The sequence below is a fragment of the Rhinatrema bivittatum genome, chromosome 3 (genome assembly GCF_901001135.1).
Source record: "Rhinatrema bivittatum chromosome 3, aRhiBiv1.1, whole genome shotgun sequence".
In the NCBI taxonomy this organism is placed as follows: domain Eukaryota; kingdom Metazoa; phylum Chordata; class Amphibia; order Gymnophiona; family Rhinatrematidae; genus Rhinatrema; species Rhinatrema bivittatum.
The window spans coordinates 73363705-73382887 of NC_042617.1; the positions used below are offsets into that span (position 1 = coordinate 73363705).

The following is a 19183-nucleotide window of genomic DNA, read 5'->3' on the forward strand; positions in this document are numbered from 1 at the left end:
TAACCCTACCTGTGAATAAGCATGGGTAAATATTACACTGAGTCCTAGAATACCAATACACCACCTTCTGAGGAAACAAAACAAACCAGATTGCTATAGATCCCTATGCTAGCAGAATCTCTCATCATGGTCTCACACACACAGAGCAGAGACAGACCCTCACCAAATACAGAATACAAAATAAAGGAGCACAAATTAGACAAAAACTGAAATGGAAACCCCAAGAAGCCAGACTCTGTGTATTAACAATGGAAAAACAGAAGCACCATTCCTCATAAAACAAATAAAATCAAGAAACATAAAGCATCAGTTATAATAGTAAAACCATACTAATAAAAGAATATTTTAAAACTACTGATAAATAGAATTTCTATTAATTAAAATTATACATTTTTAACAATTTCCCAAACACCAATAAAATATTTCAAAACAGCACATATATCAAATAACACGCAATAATTAAAACTAATAAGGATTTTAAAAGGCCCTTGCTGTCCATACGTGGGAGCTCTTGATTTCCAGTCACCCTGATATTGTCAAGGATTAGGAGGTTATTCTCTCTCACACAGACTCACATTTCCATTCTCTCTCACACATACACTGTCACATACATACACATTCATGCTCTTATACCCACCATAACCTCTCGCTCTCACAGACACTGACACACTCTCAGGCTCTAAGACACTCTCTCTCCCCCTCCACACACCCCCCCCCCCCCCCCCCCCACGATTTTCTCATACACACTCATGCTCTCAATCTCTCTCTGGCTCCCTCTCATACACACAAACATACACATCCAGGCCATCCAGGCAAGCTCCCATTCATTCTCACACCACTCCCTCACAATCCCCCAGGCATGCACACATTCATTCTCTCACACACACACAGGCACCTATTATCACACATACAAACCCAGAAAGACACCCATTCATTCTCATACACAGACACACCCTCAGGCAGGCACTCATGCATTCACACACATACACCCTCAGGCAGACTCCCATTCATACACATGCACACACTAAAGGCAGAGACCCCCTCTCTTTCTTTTGCCAGCAACCTCAGAGCCTCTCTCATTCCTCTGCTGCCACTGTCACTGATGCCGCATGGCTATTGGGGAGGCACTGAAGCTCATTCTGCTGCCTCCTCTGTGCAGGCCCCGTGGGTTTCCACTTCCTCCATGTTGATCTCGTACATTGTGAAAGTGCTACTCTTGCACATTACCAAAGATTACATGTGCCAATCAGTAAAAAGTATTTTTTTTTTTTTTTACCTTTGTCGTCTGATCTTAGTTTTCTAATCGTTTGGTCACAGGCTTTTTTGTTCCACCTCCCCTTTCTTATTTTTTTGCCAATTCCTTTCATATTGTCTTTTTTTTCTATTTCTTTTCTCTCCATCTATCTTCTTCCCTCAAACACACAGTCAGATTCTCATTCTCACATGCTTTCTCTCTCTCACACACACACACACACACAGGCTCTCACTTTCACATGCTCTCTCTCATACAATCATTCATACTCACAGTCTCTCTTGCAACAACGCTGTTTCTCTTCTGCACGTGGCTGATGCGCCTCCTCCTTCCTGCCCACGCGGCTCCGGCAACATTTTTCTTCGGGGCCGCGTGGGCAGAAGGAGGAGGAGGAGCACCTGCACGTTTAGACGTGACCTTTTTCTTCGGGCCTTGGTGATGTGAGCTCCACCACGGCCCTGCCGATCTTCCTGCTGTGTGTCTCCGGCACAGCACAGCGATATTTTACTACTCAGCCACCAGTGGGATGAGGTCCACCGGCGGCTGCATTGGCTCCCACTTGCTCCGCCCAGTCACGTGCACCGGGCTTGCGCGACACACTAAAGTGTCGTGACACACACTTTGGAAAGCTCTGGACTAAAGGATGGAAATGAAGAAAAAAGTGCATGAGGGTAACTTGCTCGTGTGGCGGTTACTACCCTTAATCAATAAGCCTTCATACTGTTGATACTACTCCAATATTGCTCTCTGTTTTAAATGGTAGGGGGAAAGAAGAAAAAAAAAGGAAATTAGATTCAGACAGCAATCAACAAGGACACTATTTAAAAGATTTTGTATACCGTCGTTCGAAAATACATCACAATGGTTTACAGAGAGTCACATAAAAAAAAAATAGGGAGTGTACATCAATATTTATAAAATATACATTACGCTAGATGAGGGAGGATACAACTGCTTAAAAGGAAATACATTACAGAAAGACAATCTTTCAGGGTTCTTGATGTTAATGACTTTTTCTAGATTGTCTGAATAGTCTCGCTCAAAGAGCCAGGTCTTTAGATCTTTTTTAAATTTTTTAAACTTTGTTTCGAGAGTTACAGGCGGTTTAACTTCTTAAAGGCAATGGAACACAAATTAGTTTTAAGCGCTTTTTTGAAATCTTGGTTAGTGGAAGTAAGATGGATAGACTCGGGTAATGCGTGCCACAGCGTGGGACCAGCCAATAAGAATACACGTTTGCGTGTTAGATCTAGTTGTGCAGTTCTGATGGTTGGTATTTCAAGTAGACATTTATCCATTGAGCGTAGTTGCCGTGACGGCTTATAGAGTCTCAAGATTAAATTGTAAATTATGGTTAGTATTTTATTTTATATTAAAAAATGTATTGGTAACCAGTGTAAATATATTACTGGTAGTTAGAAGATGGGCAGCAGTATTTTGAATGAGCTGGAGTAGACGAATTGAAGAATCTGGAAGACCTAGATAGAGAGAATTACAATAGTCCAATCCGGTAAGTATGAGGACTTGTAAAACTGTATGGAAATCATTTGGAAAAAGAAATGGTTTTAGTTGTTTCAGTAAATAAAGTTTGTAGAATGATTCTTTACTATTGCAGAATTGTTTGTAGTTAGGGATAAGTTAGAGTCAACTATAATGCCCAAATTATGTACATGGTGAGAAATTGGGATGAGTGATTGTCGAGAATTAATGTAGTTGGTAAGCGTTCGGATGGGGACGTAAGTAGAAGTTAAAATTGTGATTTCAGTTTTTGTGGTATTTAGTTTTAAGCGATTATGGGACAGCCATCATCTGATAGTTTTCAGATATAGACTGGTTAGAGGAGAGGGTATTGGGGTAGGAAATAGAGTAGGGAACTAAAAACTGAATATCATCTGCATATATATTTTAAAAATCACACCTAATCCATCTAGAAGATGGAAGTGGTAAAATGTATATGTCGAAAAGAATAGCTGTTAGAGATGATCCTTGTGAGACACCTGTATTGGTAAAAATACCATGAGGAGCTGTGGTTTCCAAGGGTGATTTTCTGGGGATGATTCAATAAGAAAGATTTAAACCATTGTAAAGCAGTACTGTTCATTCCTATGTGTTGGAGACTGAGGATGAGAATGTCGTGGTTTATGGTGCAAAAGTGGCGGAGATATCTAAAAATACTGCAATATAGCCTGTGTGAGTCGAAGCCACGAAAGATTGTGTCAAAAGAAGGTCTCTGTACTGTGCCATTTACGGAATCCGTGTTGGTTGGGATGTAGGAGATCATTGTCATCAAGTTATTTGGAGAGTTAGTGGTGAACTACAGATGTGGATGTGAGCGATGCTACTGGTCAGTGGTTTGTAATATCAGATGAGTTGGCAGTTTTCTTTTTCGGTATCAGAAATATTGATGTTTGCTTGAGGGTATTGGGGAAATGGCCAGTACTGAGTGACAAATTGACTAATTTTGTTAGAAAAGGGGCAATGTGTTCCTTCAATGGTTTTAGTAAATTTCCATGACAAGGGTTATATGGATTATTAGAAGGCTTTATTTTTGTTATTATATGAGATATAGTTTTAGAATCAATGTTTGAAAAATTTCCAAAGGAACAAACTGATGAAGGGAGTAGTGATTGAGGTATAGGTAGGTGGGCAAATTCAGATGAAATGATAACTATTTTATCTTGAAAATATTGTCCTATATTGTTACAAAATTCATCATTTATATGGTCAGAATGATTTTGCTTGACAGTTGTCAGTCTTTTTACAATATTAAGTAGTATACGTGGGTCACCATTTGCTGATTTAATTTGACTGGTGTAGTAGTTTTTTTTGGAGTGTTCTATTTCTTTTTTTATATTTGTGTAGGTAAGAATAATATGCGTTTTTATGTTCCGGAATGGGTTTCTTCCGCCACTGTCATTCTAGGCGTCTTAATTTCTGTTTCATTTGTCGTAGGAAGTTTGTGTACCAGATGACTTTTGGTTTTGAGGGTGTAGAACATGTAGTTATAGGGGTTATGATGTTTAAACAATTTTTGTTGGACTTATTCCATAATTGAACTAGAGTTTCAATGTTGGTTTCTAGTAAATTAGTGAATTGTGAAAACAAAAGGTCTATAAATTGTTTTTGGTCTATCCTTTTTCTAATAAATGTAGTTTGTTTGTTTTTTTAATCGATAGTGTTGATGGTATTTTTGGAGGGTTTTAGATGGTCTTTCAATTGAATAATGTAATGTCGGACCAGGGAATAGGCGATACTGTATAGGTGAAATTTAAATTTTCGGGGCTATAGAACACTTGGGTCTAAGGCAGGGGTGGGCAATTAATTTTCCCATGGGGCCGCATGAGAAATTGGGATGTTTTAGAGGGCCGGACTAATATAATTAACTCAGTTCTCAATAGCCCTACTTATGAAAAGACAGCAGTTTACCACCAATGCATGTCCTCTGAGAAAACACAACAAATAAGACCGATACAAACGCTTACATGCTAGCAAAATATCTCATCTCGGTAACAGACACAGAACCAACCTAACATACTCCCAGGATCTGTAGTAATGCACATAAACTAATCCGCACACAGTTACACCTGTATTATGGAATACACTCAAACAGGAGCAACCCTATCTATGAAAAGGCAACACTACAAATATTAAATCAGGTCCTAAAAACCAATACACCTCTTATTAGGAAAACAGAACTAGCAAGCACTATAGATCCCCACACAGAAATAATTGTAAAACTATACTAATAAGCAGAATAAATGTTTCAAAACAGCTATGAACAGAATAACATCCAACAATTAAAAACTCATAAAAACTATTAAACATTCTCCAAACACCAATAAAATATTTCAAAAAAGCAGACATCACACAATTAAAATGGCAGTCAAGAAAAATAAACTTAAAGCCACCTTTACTTACCCCCTCCAGTAGCTCTCCTACTCCCCTTCCCTGCAGGCCGTGGCACACACCAGAAGCAGCAGTAGAAGCTAAGCTCTATACTTATGGTCCTCTTCCTTAGTGCCCATGTCTCTCACACACACACACCATACCAGTCATGCCCCCATGACCAGTTTCTGTCTCTCACACACCAATCATCTCCCAAACAGTCTTTGGCACACACACACCAGTCACCTTCCTGAACAGTTTCTCTCATGCCATACACGCGCACACACACACACACACAGGCTTCCCACTCCCGTGTTCTACTTACATATATGGTCTTCTCACTCTCATAATCACTTTCGCTGTCTCTCTCTCTCACACACACACTCACCAGTCTCTCACTCCCATGCTTGTTCTCTCCACATGCACAGGCTTCTCATTCCCAAAATCACTTTCTTTCTCTCTCACACACACACACACACCAGTCTCTCACTCCCATGTTCTCTTTCAGATATACAGGCTTCTCCCTCCCATGATGTGTCACACACACCCGGGTTTCTCACTCCCATGCTCACTCTTCACATGCACAGGCTTCTCATTCCCATAATCACTTTTTCTCTCTCTCTCTCTCACACACACACACACACACACACACACACACACACACACACACACACCAGTCACCTGATCTCACTCATGCATACACACACACACACACACAGGCTTCCCACTCCCAAGTTCTCTTTCAGATATACATGCTTCTCCCTCCCATGCTGTGTCTCACACACACCCAGGTTTCTCACTCTCATGCTCACTCTCTTCACATGCACCGGCTTCTCATTCCCATAATCACTTTCTCTCTGTTACACACACACCAGTCTCTCTAATTTCCATGCTCACTCTCCACGTGCACAGGCTTCTCATTCCCTGAATCACATTCTCTCACATTCACACACACCAGTCTTTTTCTCTCACACACACACAGTCTCCTTACCAAGCAGTCTCTCTCTCTCATGCGTGCACACTCACCCAGGTTTCTCACTCCCACAACTCCAGGCTTCCTTCGCTCATGCTTTCCCACATACCCAGACTTCTCACTTCCATGCTTTTTCTCTCTCTCACACACACACATCAGTCACCTCCCTGACTAATGTCTCACACTCTCACATACACATCAGTCATCTCCCTGAGCAATCACTTTCATTGTCTCACACACACACACACAAACACACATCAGCTCTCTGACCAGTTTCTCTCACTCACACACATGCTCTCAATCACACGCAGGCTGGCTGCTTCTCACTCTCTCTTACTCACTTCCTCTCCCCCCCGAGCACAAATGGGAGCTGCAGCTGCCCCCGCAGGCCAAGAAAGAAGAATCCCATCGGCCGCGGGAGGCTCCTGCTGCTGTCTCCTTTCTCGATTACCGGCTGCTTTAATTGCTCGGGGACCGACGCTGCAGCCGATGCGGCACGGCTCTTTCTCCTTCCCGCGCACCGCTCCGAGTATCACTTCCTGTTCCGGGTCACGGGAGGGGGGGTGCAGGAAGAAGAAAAGGCCAGCCGCGCGGGTGCCACACTTCTAACACTGCTGCCGTTACCACTGGGCTTGAACGTGCTGACAGCCCAGCGGCAACGGCAGCGGAAGAGACCGGGAGACCTCGGACCGGCAAAAAACTCCCACGGACCGGTGGTTGGGGACCCCTGAAAAAAGACCACGAAAGGCGGAACTGTGACATACCGGTATGTAGGAAAGAAACTCGAGTGAAGGCACGCTGCCCGATTGGCCGGTGCTGGGCAATCGGGCAGCGTGCCTTCGCTCGAGTCACTCCCTCCCCCCACCGGACGCTGTAAAAAAAAAAAAAAAAAAACAGTTCATTCTCCGCTCCCTCGCTCCCCGATTGGCCGGCAGCAGTTCATTCTCCGCTCCCTCGCTCCCCGATTGGCCAGCAGCAGTTCATTCTCCGCTCCCTCGCTCCCCGATTGGCCGGCAGTTCCCTCGCTCCCCGATTGGCCGGCAGCAGTTCATTCTCCGCTCCCTCGCTCCCCGATTGGCCAGCAGCAGTTCATTCTCCGCTCCCTCGCTCCCCGATTGGCCGGCAGCTCCCTCGCTCCCCGATTGGCCGGCAGCAGTTCATTCTCCGCTCCCTCGCTCCCCGATTGGCCGGCCAATCGGGGAGCGAGGGAGCGGAGAATGAACTGCTGCTGGCCAATCGGGGAGCGAGGGAGCGGAGAATGAACTGCTGCCGGCCAATCGGGGAGCGAGGGAACTGCCGGCCAATCGGGGAGCGAGGGAGCGGAGAATGAACTGCTGCTGGCCAATCGGGGAGCGAGGGAGCGGAGAATGAACTGCTGCCGGCCAATCGGGGAGCGAGGGAACTGCCGGCCAATCGGGGAGCGAGGGAGCGGAGAATGAACTGCTGCTGGCCAATCGGGGAGCGAGGGAGCGGAGAATGAACTGCTGCCTTCCCTCTGCAAGGGAAGGCAGCGTGCCTCATTCCCCGTCTGCTCTCAGCAGTGGGCGGGCCGGATTCAGCCCGCGGGCCGCCCCTTGCCCAGGTCTGGTCTAAGGTATTGCCTAACTTATGGGTTGGTTCAGTAATTAATTGAGTTAGACCTAAACCAAATAGAGCTTCAGATAAGCTGGAGGTAGTGTTGGATAGTAGGATGGAGTTGAAGTGTAAGTTAAAATTGCCAGCAATAATAGTATTGGATAGTGTAGTTGGTAATGTGGCAATGGTTTCAAAAAAAGGTGATAAATCGTAGTTAAGAGAGTTGGGCGAACAATATACAATGCAAACATTTACGATAGTAATAGTAACTAATATTATATAGCATAAGGGGCTGTGAATGTATCTACACAACCCACAACCAACTGTGGGTTAAACAGTGCACTCGGCATAGTGTCTTGCCATATAGAATTAGTTGAATTTTGCAGCAATAGCAAAGTATGACTTACCCTATTTGTGCTTCATGATCATTTATTTAATAATGGAGAATTACTTTAATTAAAATAGTTAAATAAAACATTCAAAATCTGATAATTTTTGCACTATTCTTGCTCAGGCACACTTGGCTTGTAGTGCACAAATCTAGCTCAGCTTATAAAAAGTTGCACAAAAGAAAATGTTTGTGCACATAATCTCTAAAAAAAAAAAATTAGACACCTCTCCTCCAACCACTATTAGATCAAACCAACCCCTATACAGCATCCTACTGTGAGTTCCAAGTTATCTTCCACAAAGAGAAAGAGAAGATCCTTCGAAGGATCAGTCAATCCACTTGCCCATTAGTTTTTGTCTCCCCTAAATTCATCTGCAATCTGAAACAAGATCTAACCCCTAGCCATATTAAATGCCAAGTTAACCCAAGATACCTAAAGTCTGTATAGACATGGGTTTCCTTTTATATAACGATAAGCAACAACTGCACCGAGGTGAACCCTATCTGGAGTAATCTTTAGAAAGGTCTCAAAGATGTAAAAAGTAATCAAGTTTTATGTGGAGCAGGAGTAAGATCAAAAGCCTTCCTGACACCAAAAGGCAATCCTACTCCATAGGATTTCACTGTGGAATCCTTCCTGGACGCCAGAAGAACATGAGAGAGACATCCTTTGATAAATTCAGGGTTTGCAGGGCTACTCTCTCAACATTCAGGCTGTGAGGGCTAAGGACCCAACATAGGGACAACACAGATTTGAACAGAAAGATTTTTCCGACTGCAAATCTTAAAACGGTGTTTATGTTCCTGTCTGATGGGGATGCAAAGATATGCTTCTGACAGATCCAGGGAGGATCTTTCCTCACTGCCACTATTACTGTTCTCAAGGATTCCATATGAAAATGGAGTTTGTTTAGGGATTTATTTACTCCTTTTAGGTCCAATAATGTCCAAAATGTCCCTTTTTTCTTTTGGACTATGAAATAGAGTACCTACCTTTCCATCGTGTCACCCACGAAACTGGTACTATTGCTACTATCTGGAGCAGTCCGTCTACTGTTTACTGAATGGCTCCCCTTTTTGCCATCTTGGACAGGGAGCTGAGAAAAGCTTCTTTTACTGGAGAGTCTTTAACTCCAAGGCATATCCTTGTCGAATAACCTCTCTAAAGACCTAAACTTCTTTGAGGCTGCTTCTGTGGAGTCCCACTCAGTTGTAATCATATTAAAAATAACAGAATGAACTGGAAATGGCTTTGTCAGTTTCTTTATGCTTGTCAGGACTGCTACCCCTCTGGTACTTCCTCTTTAGGTCATCCTTCAGCTGTAATGACTAAGAAATCTTTGAAATGATGGCACTTAATTCTTGAGGTCTGAATAATCTGACTGTGGAATCTTCCACCTGAGAATACAGATCCTCCTCCTTTATCTACTCTTCATATAAGTCTCCCAAGGGGACCTCATATTGCCCTCTGCTGAGGGAAGGATGGGTTACGCTCAGTACTGCAGGTAGCCCCCTGGCTACCTCCATCCAAGGTTTCTTCTTTGGTGAAGACTCCTCATTCCAATGTTGTCCCAAGTCCTGGGACGGTTCTCTGCCTTGTCCCTTCATCTCCCAGTATGACTTATATATCATCTTATGAACTCCACAGAGAACTCTGGGCTTTGTGATCCCTTGGGCCCCAAGGAATTATGGGCCTCTATAGGGCTTGCAAGTAGAGGCTCCAATGCTGTGGGGGGGGGGGGGGGTGCCTCATGTGAGCTGCCACCAGGGAAATGTCGGCATGGTGAGGCCACATTGCTCTATGCAACCTGCCTCTTCTTATAGAGAGTGCACCGGCTTCTCTCCATCACATGCTCTGCAAAACAAGCAGACAATACTTGCTGCTCATCTGGCTCCACATCACCTACACTTCCTACAACTCTCTATTCTTAAAGCTCCTCAGATGGGGAGAAGGACAGAATGCTGCCAACCTGCCACCACCTCCCATGTCACACTGCTACCTCAAGCCTCTATTTTTAGTGCCACTTTATGGGAAATGCAGGAGCTTGCCACTCCTGACTGCCCCAGGGAAAGGAAGAGCAGTCTGCAGTGGTTGTCGGCCCAAAGGAACTCCCCTGACTCAGCCTGGGCCTACCCTGGAGAAACTAACCCATTGTCTGGGTTACTGTCCCAGTGACCCATCCTTTTTCCTACTGGATCAGCCTTCCTACCATCTGCTGGAGGCAGAGTACTACCGATGCCTCCCCTTCTGCACCAGGCTATATAGAGGGAAGTGCCAGGACAAAGAACTTACCTCCATCTGCTGATAGGAAGGGCAAAACCCACTTGTCTGGACTGGTCTGGCATGGATGATGAGGAAGGAAAGATTAAATTATTGAGCCTTGTGGCAAAAAGTAAAGGTAGCCCTTCAAGTCATATCAAGCTTATGGCGCTGTGATTTAAGTGTGCTATTGAGCATACTGGTGATACTGCTCACTACCCAAAGTGAAGTGCACTGAGGAGGTGATGAGAGCATCAAAAAGGTTTCAGGGATGATTTGCACTGCCAGGCCTTATGGCATGGGGGGGGGGGGGGGGGGGCCTCCATTGCTTTTAAAACATTTCATTTGAAAGATCATTAAAATTTGACAGCAAAGTCCCTTTAAAGTAGATCAACATGCACCAATTTATGAAGGACCCGATCTAGTTCTAGTTAAAGCTATTTTAAAATCCTCCTTACAGAATTTGTCAATATTTTTCTGCAATGAGTACTTTCTCTCCTATGCACACCTGTGGAAGTAGTTCAAATCTCCCATAAATCCCTCCTTCAATATATTTTCAGTCAAGCACAATTGCAGGGGACTCAGTAGTGAGGAAGTAGGAAATCCTCCTACTTTGAATATCGAAATATCTATTATTCCGAGAGCTACAGTAAAAAGGGCCAAAAGAAGATCAGATTGAGCTGTCAGGCAGGCAGGAAAGTTCAGTTCTCAGAGTGAGTGAAGTGGGAACTAGAACTGGTGAACAATGGTATTTGCTATTTTATCTTTGGTGTGTAATTTACAGTATTAACTAGAACAGTGGTTCTCAACCTTTTTCCTATCATGACACACCTGACAGGCCACGCTCACATGTGTGACACACTGCTCATTACAATTCACGGAGGAAATAAAAAGTAAAGGTCCGGTAATTATTTTTATTGTTAAGAATGACACAAAGAAAAGATATGTATTCTGTCCGAACAGAAATTGCATAAATAATAAACATCCCACAACAAAACAGCACCAATTTCCAGCACTTAAACAGTAACCACCTTACCTAAGAAAAGGCAACACTGAAAATAATACACCAGGCCTTAAGACACCAATACACCTCCTATTAGGAAAACGGACCAAGCCAGGCTGCTATAGAGCCCTACATAGAAACTACACGCCAGCAGAAAACCTCACCTGAATCACATGTGCTGACCCTCACCTAACAAAGAATAAAGAGACCAAACGCATAACTAGAAGCTTGCAGACAAAAATTGAACTGGAAATCGCAGTAAGCCAGAGTCTCTGTATGCAGTGTAACAAAGGAAAAAAAGAAACATCACCCATCCTTATAAAACAAATCAAGAAATATAAAATCAGTAGCAGTAAAAACCATACTAACAAAAAGAACAGTTTATTTTAAAATAGCCGATGAATGGAATATCCAATAATTAAAAACTCATATCAAAAATTTCTAGATACCAATAAAATATTTCAAAATAGCAGACACAAAGACCCAGTGATGAAAAATAATAAGGATACAAAAAATGTTTTGCTTGCATACCTGGGAACGTTTGATATCCAGGTGCCCTGAGACTGTTTTGAATTAGCAGGAGGAGGGGTTGTTTGCTTGCAACTTTCTCCTCTCTCTCTCTCTCACACTGGCTCTCAATCACTCACATAAACTCATGCTTTTTCTCTTTCACTTATATAGGCTCTTAATTACACATTTACACATATGCTATCTATCTTTTCACACTTACACATACAGGCTTTCAATCACACACATACATGCTGTCTTTTTCTCTCACACACAGACTCATTCACATGCTCACAAACATGCTCTCTCTTTCTCTCATTTACACACAGGCTCTCAATCACATACTCCCTCACCTAAACCAGCTCTCAATCACACAGACACACATGGTCTCTCTTTTACTTATACACACAGGCTCTTAATTATACATACACATGATCTCTCTCACACACAAAGGATCTCAATCATACACACATACAGGTTTTCAATCACAAACTTACATTCATGCCCTCTCTCTCACAGGCTCTCAATCACAGACATACTCTCAACCTCACTCACACACACACACATACACAGGATCTCAAACACACATGCTTGCTTATTTACGCTCTCCCCCCCCCCCCCTCACTACCAGAACTAGTGGCAAGCAGCCTCCTCCCAACCCTAAAGGCAGCAGCAACTTCCTTCACTTTCAGCCCTCGCGGAGAAAGGAGTCCCATCGGCCACGAGGGTTGACGTTGTTCCTTATTTTACTCCGAGCTGCGCTGTTCATCCTTCAGGCCGTGCCTCTCTTCTTTTCTTTAGGCAGATGCTGCCCGCACCAGCATGGTCTCTTCTTCCCGTGCATGCACCTGCTGCTCACCATTTCCTCTTCCGGGGCGTGGGAAGAAGAGACCCTGCCGGTGCCGCTGACTCCAGCTGTTCTGCCGCGTTCCGCCCAAGCTGTCAGCATTTTAAGCCCGGGCGGAGGAAGACCGGGGAGCAGCTGGGTCAGCGGGGGACCGGGAAGTGTGGCAACACACCTGCGTGTTCTTGGCAACACACCCGTTGAGAATCACTGAACTAGAATATATTAAACTAAATAAGTAAGCAGATTCCCTCCCCCCCGAAGAACATGGTGACTTCAGGTGAAAGGGGAATGTTCTTCCATAATTGTTTTAGTTATCATAAAAGCAGAGATCTTTGGTTGGTAGCTCGCGGATCTATATAGGTTATTACTGGTAGAAAATCACCCCCAAGCTGGAGTTCCAAGCAGCCTTAATTCAGAAACTCCTCCCTGCAGCCAGGAGAGCAATCCTCTTGAAATGAAAAGATCTCCCAGTTTCATTTTGGATTGGTTCTCTACGATGCTATGGAAATGGATGCATTAAGCTCAAATTCAAAAAAACAAAATCAGAAAAGCATGCTGCTTTGTTAATCTGAGATCCTTTATTACACACACATGACAGAGCAGAGTGAAAATAAGAAACAAGCCATATAGTTTCTTTCAGCCCACTGGTTCATTAAAAAAAAAAAATGCTTTCAACAGGTAACAATGAAAGGCCATCACAACAGGTGTACAAATATCATAAACCAATGTAATCAAACCATTCCCACCTTAAGTAAAATGATAATTAAAGAAAATCATTAAAATATCTCCCCTAAACTCAGTAAGCTCTTAGAAGCCAATAAAAAAAAAAAAAAAAAAAAAAAGGACACACAGATAAGCAATCCTGGATATTCAGTGGGATAAAGGTCTGGCTGAATATGCCCAATTAAAAGTTATCCAGCTACCTTTCACCAGATATCTTGAAATCTAACTGGCCTTGTGGTGGGTGGATAACTTTAGCCTTAGTCAGCTATACTAAAAAGAATATATAGGTTTTTTTTTGTTTTTTTTACAAGTTGCTGCTGTTTAAAAAAGAAAAAAGGAGCTTGCTGACCTAGTGGCCCAAACACTGTCCCCCACCCAAGTTATAAATCATAGACCCTGCTAGGCCAAGACTTCAGTTATCCCCCCTCCCAAACTCCTCTGCCAAGATATAAACTGGCAAAGCTGAAGGGGTCCAGGACAGGCTCTCTTCCTCCCCCCCAAATACTGTAACCTAAATTAGCCCTGTAATTTGATAAACCATCAATTTTCATGAACTTCTGGCACAATATAAGTTCATCTGCTATACCAAAAATTGTTGAACATTTTGGACCCATCATTAGAAGTGACCCAGATGTGCTAGAAGGTGAAAAATCATTTTAAAAGTAACCTGTCCATAGGTGGTATGAAGGAATTATTAGGAAGGGAATGGTGAATAAAACGGAGAACACCATAATGCCTCTGTATCGCTCTATAGTGAGACCACACCTCGAGTACTGTGTTCAATCTGATCACTGCATCTCAAAAAAGATATAGATGCACTGGAGAAGAGTGACCAAAACGATAAAGGGGGTGGAAGGGCTCCCCTAAGAGGAAAGGCTAAAGAGGTTTGGGCTGTTCAGCTTGGAGAAGAGACAGCTGAGGGGGGATACGAAGGAGGTCTATAAAATTGAGAGGACTAGAACGAGTTAATCTGAATCAGTTGTTTACTGTCAGATAATACAAGGACTAGGGGGCACGCCATGAAGTTATCAAGTAGCACATTTAAAACAAATCTGAGAAAATTCATTTTCACTTAATGTATAATTAAGCTCTGGAATTTGTTTCCAGAGGACATGGTTAAGGCAGTTAGCTTAGCTGGGTTTAAAAAAAGGTTTGGACAAGTTCCTGGAGGTGTAGTGCATAAACTATTAGAAAAGTTAACTTAGGAAATAGCCATTGCTTATCGAAATTAGTAGCAAGGGATCTTGTTAATGTTTGGGTACTTACCAGGTAGTTGAATCCTGGACTGGCCACTGTTGGAAACAGGATGCTGGGCTTTATGGACCCTCTGACTGACCCAGTATAGCAACTTATATTCATATGTCTTTATTCAAATGTTTGAAATTTAAATCTCACTTGATTTATGCCTGATTGAATGTAGCAAATAAGAGTAAAAATGTTTAAGAGCTTCTGTTCATGTGTATTGATATTTGCACTTGATTTAAGTAACTCCCTTTTGTGGGAATGTTAGCCAGCTTACCTGGTTTTTCAGTTATAAATCAACCCAGAAAGGAACATTATGCGAGTGACCTTTGTCTATGGGTCAGAGCTTGCCACACAGCAGATACATGGGATGGAAATCAACATTTCCCATTATCAGAATGACAATTCACCAATACCACCGCTAAGTTAATGAGCAATTCTTTAAGACTATACATTGGGTGGCACAGCACAAGAAACTAAAGCCAAGGCAGAGGACCAATCATCTGATCTCGTTTTATCCCACGTCTTATACAAATAGGATAAAATAACTCCTCAAATGCACTAATCACCGTGAGGAGCAATGTAACACCACGTCCTTCCCTAATAGGTCTAAGTTGATGGTGACCACAAAAAGCAGGATTACCACAGCACCAGATAACTAGAATGGATCGACAAACACCTCCCAAGCACATAAACCATTGGGATTAAAATATGTTTCTGCGCATTGATGTCCTCTGATGAGACGATGCCCAAAGCAAATTGTATGTGGATTCTGTAGTCTCAAGTACAGTGTGTGCTCAAGGATTTCAACAAACCTTTAGACTGCTGACGATGCTCACTGTTTGGCCTCGTGTCACAAAGCACCCAAGTTATGTGCCAAAATCACATAAAGCACACTGCATGATAAAGCATGAACAAATATCCTGTTCAGAAGGCTTCATATTGATCCTTGTAGTCTTTTCAGTAAATCCTTTTTAAGTAATAAAGTCCTTTATTTTTGCCTGAGGAAAGTTCATTGGTATTTCCAGAGTATTCATCTGTAAATGTTTCTTTATCTACTTGTCACTGCCCAACTACCTTGGTTTGGTTTTGTTAAACCTTTTTAATTATTGAACTACCTAAGTAATGATACATTAGATACAATTGAAAAAAAATCATAAAATGATGTGATCCAAAGATCTCGTATACAGCAGCAGAACAATTCAGTTCCATTTTTCTCCATCTCACCCCACAAAAAAACAAAAACCACTGGTCCTGGTGGAAAGGGCCTACCAGCCCTTCTTTGGACTTTCTCTGGGGCAATCTCGGAAGCCTCTCTCAGTTTCTCTAGGATGCGTTCTTGTTCTCTTATCGCTGTCCCGCCAACCGATGACATGAACTAGGTTCATCAGGGTAAAGAGCAGAGGTGTTGGGCCATAGGTGCATCACCCTTTTGTACTTTACTGTCAGTTTTAAATAGGTCTAAACCACTTTTTGGTTGGATGTCAACTCTGTTTATTTCACTAGTTTCAGTAGTGGGTTTACCAGCATGCTGATATAGGACAAAATGCATTTTTTTCTCAGCATGTTATAGTATTTTGATACACAGTCACATAATGGTGTCTGAGAAAATGCAAAAAGCTGAATTGTACAGTTTTGAAATGTGTATGCAGTAATACCCTGTGAGTCAAGGCTTTAAATCGCTTTTACAATAAAAAGATTAACTTTTCATCCTATTTTTGTTTGAGTGAGATTAGCTAATGAACATTGTGATGTAATGAGCCACTGGTGTTAGTGCCTTGTGATGCTGCTTGACAAAAATGACCAGCGCAGTTCTGTCTACCCAGTCTCTCATAAGAGGCAGTGGCAGAGGGGAGACCTGGGAGAACACAGAGGAGATGCTGCAGGAGTCACCAGGACATCAATAAGTGGTCAGCTGAAACAAGGGCAGGAGCAGATAATTGAGTGTAGCAGTTTTCCCCTCACTTGTGAACTAGCGGCAAAGTCATCAAGCAGCGCCTTAGTAATTACTTAACCAAGGGCCCTCCAGTGCACCGAAGCCATGCACCAAAGGAGTACGGCTCCTATCTGATGAGGAGGGAGACGAAGCCTAAGCCGTGGACTTCTTCTCCCATCCCTGCCTTTAAACAGGGGAAAAGCAAATATCTCATGAAGATGTTGGTTAGAACGTTCCAAAGACGACAACCTTGGCACTGGAAAATTAAGGAAATACAAATTCCGTGATCTCTGCTTATTTTCCAATTGTTCCAGCTGGGTCTGAATAACCACACTATCCTTAATAAACAAAATACTAGAGGATTGCAAAAATGTCACCTGAGATGTAACTGTAGCAACCTTATTCTCCAGCCCCTGTATTCTCTGACTCTGATCATCCAATTTAGACCTGGTATCCAAGGAAAACAGGCTGGACTAATTGAGACAGATTTGTCCATTTTGGCGATTAGCTTCTACAAGTCAGTCAAGGTGACATGTGCCGGTTCTTCCACTATCCCTATCTCTTCACAAACTGGGGGAGGGGGAAATCAGAGTTGGGAGTGTGCCAGAGTGGCTAAACGAGAAATACGCTGTCAATAATACTAGCCCTACTGGAAGCAGCTGAAACAGCCTCCCCATCCTTTAAACTAGCAGAATTGAAGCCAGGAACCACAATCGAGGGCCTAATAGTCTCCAAAGCAAAGTGGCAGACTGACCTATTGGCTGTGGAGGTGGCTGGCATTGGGTTGGATTCACTGAAACACCCAAGGAGATAGGAAGTGATCAGACTGAAGGCTCTAATAGTCCAATATGTCAAACATGATCATACTTTCTGAAACATTCTATTTGTCTCAGAAAACCCTCTTGGCTGAAGTGGGGACAGACATTTTACAATTTTAAAGCCCTGGTCTATTTTATTTATTTATTTAAAACATTTTATATACCGATTTTCGCGGAGGACATCCGACCAAAACGGTTCACAATTTTACTTTTCTCAAAGCCTCTCTGCACATTACTAATAATTTTTTGCTTAGAAAATGACAAGGACCTAGTTTATAGAAAATATTTTGCCTATAAAAATTCTTTTTTTGTGAGCAGAGAATAGCAATTCTAAATTCTCAGCCCCCTCCATTTAGTTTCTTTTTTCCATGCTAAAACTCCTGGGAATTTAAGAGACTGGAATTTAGATTAGCTGGCAAAAAATAATTTTTAATCCTCTTTTCTCCCATATATACTTATTTTTTTTGTTCATACCAAATTATGATTTTTTCCTGTTTATCTTTTTATTATATTCTATATAGACGTATTTTGTTGTAAATAAGGAAACTGAATAAAGAATACATTTTAAAAAAGCAACAGTGGCAGCAGAGACAAACCACACTTCTTTCATGTTACCATATGTCCTTTCATGTTACCTGTTCTAAGCATTTTAAAAGCATATTCTGTGGGATTCTTTGGTTCTGTAACATTTGGTAAGTAAAACAACATATTCTTGGGTGTATATTAAAAGATTTTAGCAAATTGTCTGGGTTCTGACTACAGCTGGACCTTTGAATTCATGCCTCTCTTAGGAATGTGTCAAAATACAACAAATAAATAAATATACCAAGTATAATTTGCAAAAAGCTACAAAAATACATACTGAGTTATCCTAGGAGTAAAGTGTTTAGACATAAATAACATGGACTGCTTTAACACAATATTTTATAGCAATTACTTGTTTTCTTATTATTTTCAGTTTGGGCTAGTCTAATTACTACAATTGGAAGGAAAAACAAATGATTTTGTTATTCATAAGTGTCATATCTGGACCTGTAAATGTACTCAGCAGTGAGGTGTGGATACTCAATAGTTAGAGCTCCGAGTACCCAATTACTGTAGGGTATATAGGGACAAGTTGAGCTAGTTCTGCTACTTTTGATTTCCCTGAGAAAAGCAGACTATATATCCATATAAGAACTAGTCTTGGCTCTTTGCTTTTATAGCTTGAGAAATGTTGGTCTATATCTTTGGTATAGACTGAACTCAAATGGATCTTTATCTGGAATGTATTCCTCACAATAAGATGTTCTGATTAAAAAAAATAATTAGGCCTGGCTTAGCCCCTTCCTGATAACCTGAAATCAATGAAAGTTCATTTTTACATTTTCTTATGGAGAAAAATCAATGGTAATGATTTTGTAAGGGCTATCAGCCTTATTTGTTTGCTAAGAAGCCTCTCAAATACTAACAGAAACACCATGGAGTGTTGCAGAAGTAACTTTTGAACTTAAAATGTATATCTTAAAATGGAAATCCAGAGTCAGTCCTTTGGTTCAGTGGCAGGCAATGCATAGCCACGCAGAAGACCTTGGTTTGATATCAGAGTTGGCCAGGATAGCAGCAGCAGCAGCAAAGCTCTTGATCGATCAACAGTGACGACTACGAGCTGAACGTAGGGTGCAAATGTATTGGGTTCCAGAGCCACAGGCTGTGGCCCTTGATCAAGAACTGTCATTGCAACAGCTGAGCTTTAGCAAAGGTTATGAAAATTAAAGGAAACAGCCCAGGT

General features: G+C 42.1%; 1 protein-coding gene across 1 annotated transcript in view; it reads right to left on the reverse strand.

The window, feature by feature from the left end:
* Window positions 1-19183, reverse strand: part of MCFD2 (multiple coagulation factor deficiency 2) — a 49112-nt gene that overhangs the window by 29141 nt on the left and 788 nt on the right. The window lies entirely within an intron of this gene.